This window comes from Lissotriton helveticus, chromosome 4_1 (genome assembly GCF_964261635.1).
Source record: "Lissotriton helveticus chromosome 4_1, aLisHel1.1, whole genome shotgun sequence".
In the NCBI taxonomy this organism is placed as follows: domain Eukaryota; kingdom Metazoa; phylum Chordata; class Amphibia; order Caudata; family Salamandridae; genus Lissotriton; species Lissotriton helveticus.
The window spans coordinates 701163810-701170314 of NC_136063.1; the positions used below are offsets into that span (position 1 = coordinate 701163810).

General features: G+C 46.4%; 2 non-coding genes across 2 annotated transcripts; one reads left to right on the forward strand and one right to left on the reverse strand.

The window, feature by feature from the left end:
* Nucleotides 1-234: 234 nt before the first annotated feature.
* Nucleotides 235-307, reverse strand: TRNAA-AGC (transfer RNA alanine (anticodon AGC)). The gene has a single exon. It is a non-coding gene; the product is annotated as a tRNA-Ala (tRNA).
* A 365-nt stretch (nt 308-672) lies between these two features.
* On the forward strand, nt 673-745 carry TRNAA-AGC (transfer RNA alanine (anticodon AGC)). The gene has a single exon. It is a non-coding gene; the product is annotated as a tRNA-Ala (tRNA).
* Nucleotides 746-6505: the final 5760 nt, after the last annotated feature.

Genomic DNA, 6505 nt, shown 5'->3' on the forward strand with positions numbered 1-6505 from the left:
CCACCAGTTCTGCCTCTCCTGTGTAGAACATTGTCAATGTAAATACTGCCCGGCTCCTATGGGGTAATTAGTGAATGGGGTTAGTTACTACGGTGAAACGCTAAACCAGCGCCACCGTCTGTCTGCACCACACGCTCCTCTGACAACAGTTTGAGCAACTGATAAATTACAAAGCAAACCTCTGTCTCGTCGATAAGTTTAGGACGGAAAATGTGGTATGAAAACAAACAATTTTGGAGAATGCGGGCATCGATCCCGCTACCTCTCGCATGCTAAGCGAGCGCTCTACCATTTGAGCTAATTCCCCACTGATATATGGCTTTACCAATGGTTATTTGTAATGTTGTGACAGGAAGTCAGTGTGCACGGTGTGTGGAGAAATTGGACACTTCAAGAGCGTTTGTAAGAAATCAAGATTCCGAAATAGAGGTCTCTTGCCAAACAGATACAGCACTTATGTTGCAACACAGAAAGTAAAGCAACTCCAGTAATCACCTGTCTGCACTTCAAGCTGCTCCCATCCTCGCTCATGCCTGCAAAGGCTAATAGGAACTCGTTTCATGTCTGTCTACTCCTTTAAGAATGGAATGAACTTCTAGGTCCAACCACCAATGAACATGCGCAGTTCACGCCACACCCGGAAGTAAAAAAAAAAAGCCCATTGCTTCGGAAGGGGAATTAGCTCAAATGGTAGAGCGCTCGCTTAGCATGCGAGAGGTAGCGGGATCGATGCCCGCATTCTCCAAAAGTACCTCTTTTACTTTAGTTATTACCTTTGTTGTTTTTTCGACATTTTTCATGCCAAGAGATGTTCTTACCGTTCATGTTATTACAATAAGAGTACCTTATCTTTATATTTTTCATTTATATATATTTTTTTAATTAAAATGTGAAAACTACTCAGGTCATTCAATACGCAGTACTGAGTGTAAACTACTTTATTTTGGAAGCCCCTGAAACGAGAAGTGTGTGTGACAGAAAGGGGCATGGCCAACCGAGCCACAAGTAAAAGAGCAATCCTATTTATTGACGTTTTGACAAATACAAGCCAAAAGGAACTGGCATCAAGGAAGCACTCAACCGCGCAATTAATTGCTTTCAGACGAAAGACTGCATTTTAAATGATCTTAAACTGGCTCATAGGTCGGTGAAAGCGGTAGTATGGATATTCAACAAGTTTAAGGGTACCGTAGTGTTAAGATAACTCTGGTGGTCAATGCACCAGCTAGACATAACTGAGAGAATCTTTGGTCACATGTCTGGATAATCAGAACACAGCCCGGGGTGTTAATGTGTCTGCTACAAGGCATAGCATGTCACATGCAGATTACAGATTTGCATGTATGTTAGATCCGTTGGCTTGTTTTAGAGCCCCTTCAGTATCTGTAGGTTAAATAAATTACCACCATGAATTGACTTTTGTGATCCTTGAATCCTCTCCATGCTAGTAAAGGACATACTCTTCAAACCTTGCATGATTTAACCCAGTCTTTCGTTATTTTGAGGGTGATAAAATGGATTCAGTAGGGTAGTAGATTCAGATTCAGAAGATCTTTATTCAGTTATTTGCAGAAAACAACCATAAAAGCACAGTTTAATAACATCATAAAAACTGAATGATTAAAAACCACATTGTCCCCAGATATAAAAACACAGTTAATCTGTTAAAAAAAATATATACAACAGTAGGGTAGGGTTAAGCACGCTTTATTAAGTGCCAAAAAGTAACTTTGGATTGAGTGCTACATAAATGGTTATTAAGTTGCAGAACTTCATGGCTGCCTTCTTTGGAGCTTCGACACTGCTCTTTTCAGCGGTTGGGAGAGATGCAGTGAGGGCTCGTGCTGAGATGTAGTGGTGCTGAGATGCAGTGAGGGCTTGTGCTGAGATGCAGTGAGGGCTTGTGCTGAGATGCAGTGAGGGCTCGTGCTGAGATGCAGTGAGGGCTCGTGCTTAGATGCAGTGAGAGCTCGTGCTGAGATGCAGTGAGGGCTCGTGCTGAGATGCAGTGAGGGCTTGTGCTGAGATGCAGTGAGGGCTCGTGCTGAGATGCAGTGAGGGCTCGTGCTGAGATGCAGTGAGTGCTCGTGCTGAGATGCAGTGAGGGCTCGTGCTGAGATGCAGTGAGGCTCATGCTGAGATGTAGTGAGGGCTCGTTGCTGAGATGCAGTGAGGGCTCGTGCTGAGATGGAGTGAGGGCTCGTTGCTGAGATGCAGTGAGGGCTCGTTGCTGAGATGCAGTGAGGCTCGTGCTGAGATGCAGTGAGGGCTCGTGCTGAGATGCAGTGAGAGCTCGTGCTGAGATGCAGTGAGGGCTCGTTGCTTAGATGCAGTGAGGGCTCGTGCTGAGATGCAGTGAGGGCTCGTGCTGAGATGAAGTGAGGGCTCGTGCTGAGATGCAGTGAGGGCTCGTGCTGAGATGCAGTGAGTGCTCGTGCTGAGATGCAGTGAGGGCTCGTGCTGAGATGCAGTGAGGGCTCGTGCTGAGATGCAGTGAGGCTCGTTGCTGAGATGCAGTGAGGGCTCGTGCTGAGATGCAGTGAGGACTCGTTGCTGAGATGCAGTGAGGGCTCGTGCTGAGATGCAGTGCTACAGCCTGAGTGTAACTCAAAGGAACTGAGGGGCATATTATTAGGAACGGCGATAATGGTCTTGATAATATGCCCTTGTGAATTCCCATAGCAGCTCAGGTTAACACCAGAACCTGGGCTGCTATGGGAATTCACAAGGACATATTAACAGGCCCATTATAAAATTATCGCCGTTCTTGATAATATGCTCCCAAGTGCAGCTGCAGTGTCTCCAAAAGGAAACAAACTGGAGGGAGGGAATGACAGACAGGAGTTGTTGAGCCGAGACGCACAGCAATCCAATAAAAATATTGAAGGAAAAATGTCCTCAATGGAGGGGGCAACATAAGAGGTCAAAGGCTGAACAGCGCAGAGAATAAAGTGCCCCAGTTACTTAAAGGCAATCGTCATCACTCCAATTACCCTTCCTTGCCCCAGTACATACATGAATGAGGAGTGACACCCCAAGATACCATGACACTTAGCTTGCAAACACTGATCTTAATTCCCCACCCAGGAGTCTCTTGATCAGGTCCATGCCTAGGTTCATACGGTTGTCTTTAGCCTTCATCATAGTCAGCTGTCTACACACTATATACAGGCAATTACAATACAACACACTATTAGGAACAGGGAGGACAAAGCGGACCCCTGGTTGTGGGGTGATGGAGTTATGGTGCACCTGCGGAGATGTAGGGAAGGCAGCAGAAGTTGGTAAGCGGAGGCAAGGTGAGGAACTTTAGGAAAGAGGGTGAGGGATGACGTCAAAGGTAAGGGATGAGGACTGGGGTACATGACATTGGGGACATATGAATAGGGTAGAGTCAGGTGTGTACTAGAGGGAGGGGGATTTGGTGTCTCTGAATATATGGAAGACCCTCAGATCAGGAGACCAAAAAAAAAGAGACAGCAATGTCAAGAGGTGTGAAGTCAGCAAATCAAAATGGAGAGAGAGGACTAGATAGGCTAGTCCGGATCCCCTGGTTTATATATAGTAATATCAAGAAAGGACTAGCTTAGTTGTGTTGGCGAGACTCAGAGGGTACGTCTGTGGGCAAACCATTTGGTTTGATCATGAAGCCCTCACCCACCAACCTAGTTGGTGGCATGCTTCATCATCGGGCCCACCACAGTGACACTGAATGTGTCCCGGGTGTGCTGCGACTCCAGATTACTGAGGAGCTGGTATACTTACTGAGTGTGCTGTGATAAGTGGGTGTGAACGTGATGTTTAAAAGCTATGCAGTAGGTCCCAGTTCCCGAGGGTATAAGGATAATTTTAATGTCTGGGCCCCTGCTAGCAGATAAAAAGGCAAGTGGACGTTATGGAGTGAATTATGAGCTCCTACGTCCTGTGTGGTCTACATGTTTCAGCCAGGCCTTTTGTTTACATCTGGCTTTCCTCAGGACCAATGAGTATGTGTGGGTGAAAAAATAAATAAACTATATTAAGTGGTTGGTGTGTGTTAAGAAAGTGTCGCACTCGCTAAGGTGCTATATGTGTTAGAGGGGGATTCCCTCTGCTTTACTGTACATATAACATAAAGACACAAACAGACATACAGGATAGAGTCAATGAGAATGGTATTCTTTTAACACAACCTGTTGCCGGCTTCTAAAGTGCGTGAACGACCTAGAGCGGCAGGTAGAACGTGGCCATGAGGATTTGCATGGCAGGTGTGATTTATAGAGTTTTTTTAAAACGAAGTGGCGGTGGTGGGCTAAACAGCGAAGCGAGCGTAGCGTGAGGTGCAGGTAAGTATAGTACATTTTCCTCACACTTGCTATTTGCTGTTAAAGCCTCCTGGGTCACCTGGCAGGGAGAGAAGACCCTAGGCATTGTAAAAAGGCATAGGTTAGGGCTGAGCCTGTGGGGAGAAAGATACTGCTGCTTACCTAAATCGTAGAGGTGAATCAGCATGGTTACTCACGGAATTGCCGATCTGCGTGCTCCTGCGACCTATCGTCCTGCTCCGGTGTCCCGAGTGAAGGTTAGAGCTCCTAGGTTGGGTTTAAATAGCCCGTTTCATTCACAGCACCTGGGGCAGGAGTGAAAAGAGTGGGTGTGGTCGCGCAGAAAGCGTCAAGTCATCTGCCGTACTGCGCATGTGTGCGCGATCAGTGCTAGTTGCGCGCATGCGCGGAGTGGAGACTCTGTACTGGACAGCGCTTGCGCAATGAGTGCTAATGAAGTTCCAATAGTGGTGGCAGCGCTAGGGGGTAACCGACCATGTTGCGGTCAGGTTAGAGATGGGACTATTTACAAATCGGGTTGAGGACTTAGAAGTGAAATAAATTAAAAGAGAGAGGACTTAAAAGAGAAATAAATTAAAAGAGATACAGACTGGGGACAGACCACGAGTCAGAACGAATCTAGGACATCGAACAGGGGGCTGATTAGTTAGACAGCGTATTCCACGGAATGGAATCATTGAGCCCCTCTATGTGTGTAGAGAGGCGGTATATCCAGCGCTGTTCTTTGGTAAGGAGAGTTTTCTCATTGCAGTCAGATACTTCAAATTGTTCAATCACTGTCCATGTGAAGTAATTTGGGGTGTGATTGTGGGTGAGAAAGTGTTGTGTCAGTTTACTGATGTTTTTACCATAGCGCATGGTGCTTCTGTGCTCAGTCATCCTGGTCCTGACTTTTCGGGTGGTCATGCCAATGTATCTGAGGCCACACCGACATGTGATGAGGTACACAAGATTGGATGAATTACAATTGGTAAACTGGCGTTGTATCCAGGTTTTGCCGTTTTCCAGAGCAAGTGTCTTGGAGGGGGTGGTCAGGTGACAGACACTACAATTGTTACAAGGTTGGTGGCCTGTTATTTTAGGTAGGCCCCAGGCGTTTAGAATCGTGTTGCCTGTCAGCCGGGGATTTTTCTTGGGTCTAGTGGACACCAATTGATCTTTAAGGTTCTTTGCTCTTTTGTAAGCGAACCGTGGTGGCTCCCACTCTCTTGTGCCAGAATTAATGATTTTCCTGTTTTTGCGGATTATGTTGGATACCTGGTTTGAGGCAGTGTTGTAGGTGGTAACACCCGTCAAGGTGGGCGTTTCCGGTGGTTTGATGAGGGTTTCCAAGAGTGCTTCTCTATTCTGGTTGCGTGCTCTTTTGCAGGTTTTGGAGATGATTCTGGTGGGGTAGCCTCGATCCTCAAGTTTGTGGACTAGTGCTTTGGACTGTGATTTATAATCTTGAATATTACTGCAATTGCGTCGTATGCGCAGAAATTGACCGAATGGTAAGTTTTCCCTAAGCGGTCTGGGGTGGAAACTGTCAAATCTCAGTAATGAATTCCGCGATGTTGGTTTGTAATGTGTGGTGGTTGTCAGGCCATTCTGTTCAGCTCTGATATTGAGGTCCAGAAAAGCGAGTTCAGTGGGGCTGCTAGTGCAGGTGAACCGAAGGTATGTGTCGCGGTTGTTAATCCATGTCAGGAATTCTTTCAATGTGTCCTCATTGCTTTCCCAGATAATGAAAATGTCGTCGATGTAGCGACGCCAGGTTACGATGTTTGCTGAGTAGGGGTTGGTTGGGGCATTGATATGCGTTCGTTCAAAATTATGAACATAGAGCCCCGCCACGCTGGGGGCAAAAACACTCCCCATAGAGGTTCCGTTGGTCTGGAGAAAGAACTTACCCTCATATTCGAAATAGTTCTCTTTCAACGCAAGGGCAGCGCAGTCCAGGATGAAATCACGTGGAGTTCGGTGTTGCCAAGTGTTCTCCATCAGGACCTCATGGAGTACTTCTAAGGTGGCATCCGGTGGTAGACTTGTGTACAAGCTCTCGATGTCCAATCCGACAAGGAGTTGTGTTTCTGGGTTGAAGCCGATATCTTTAATGATGTTTAGGAGATGTTTCATGTACTGGATGTAAGACGGTGTCTTTTGAACAAGCAGATTGAGATAGAAGTCACAGAAGCGTG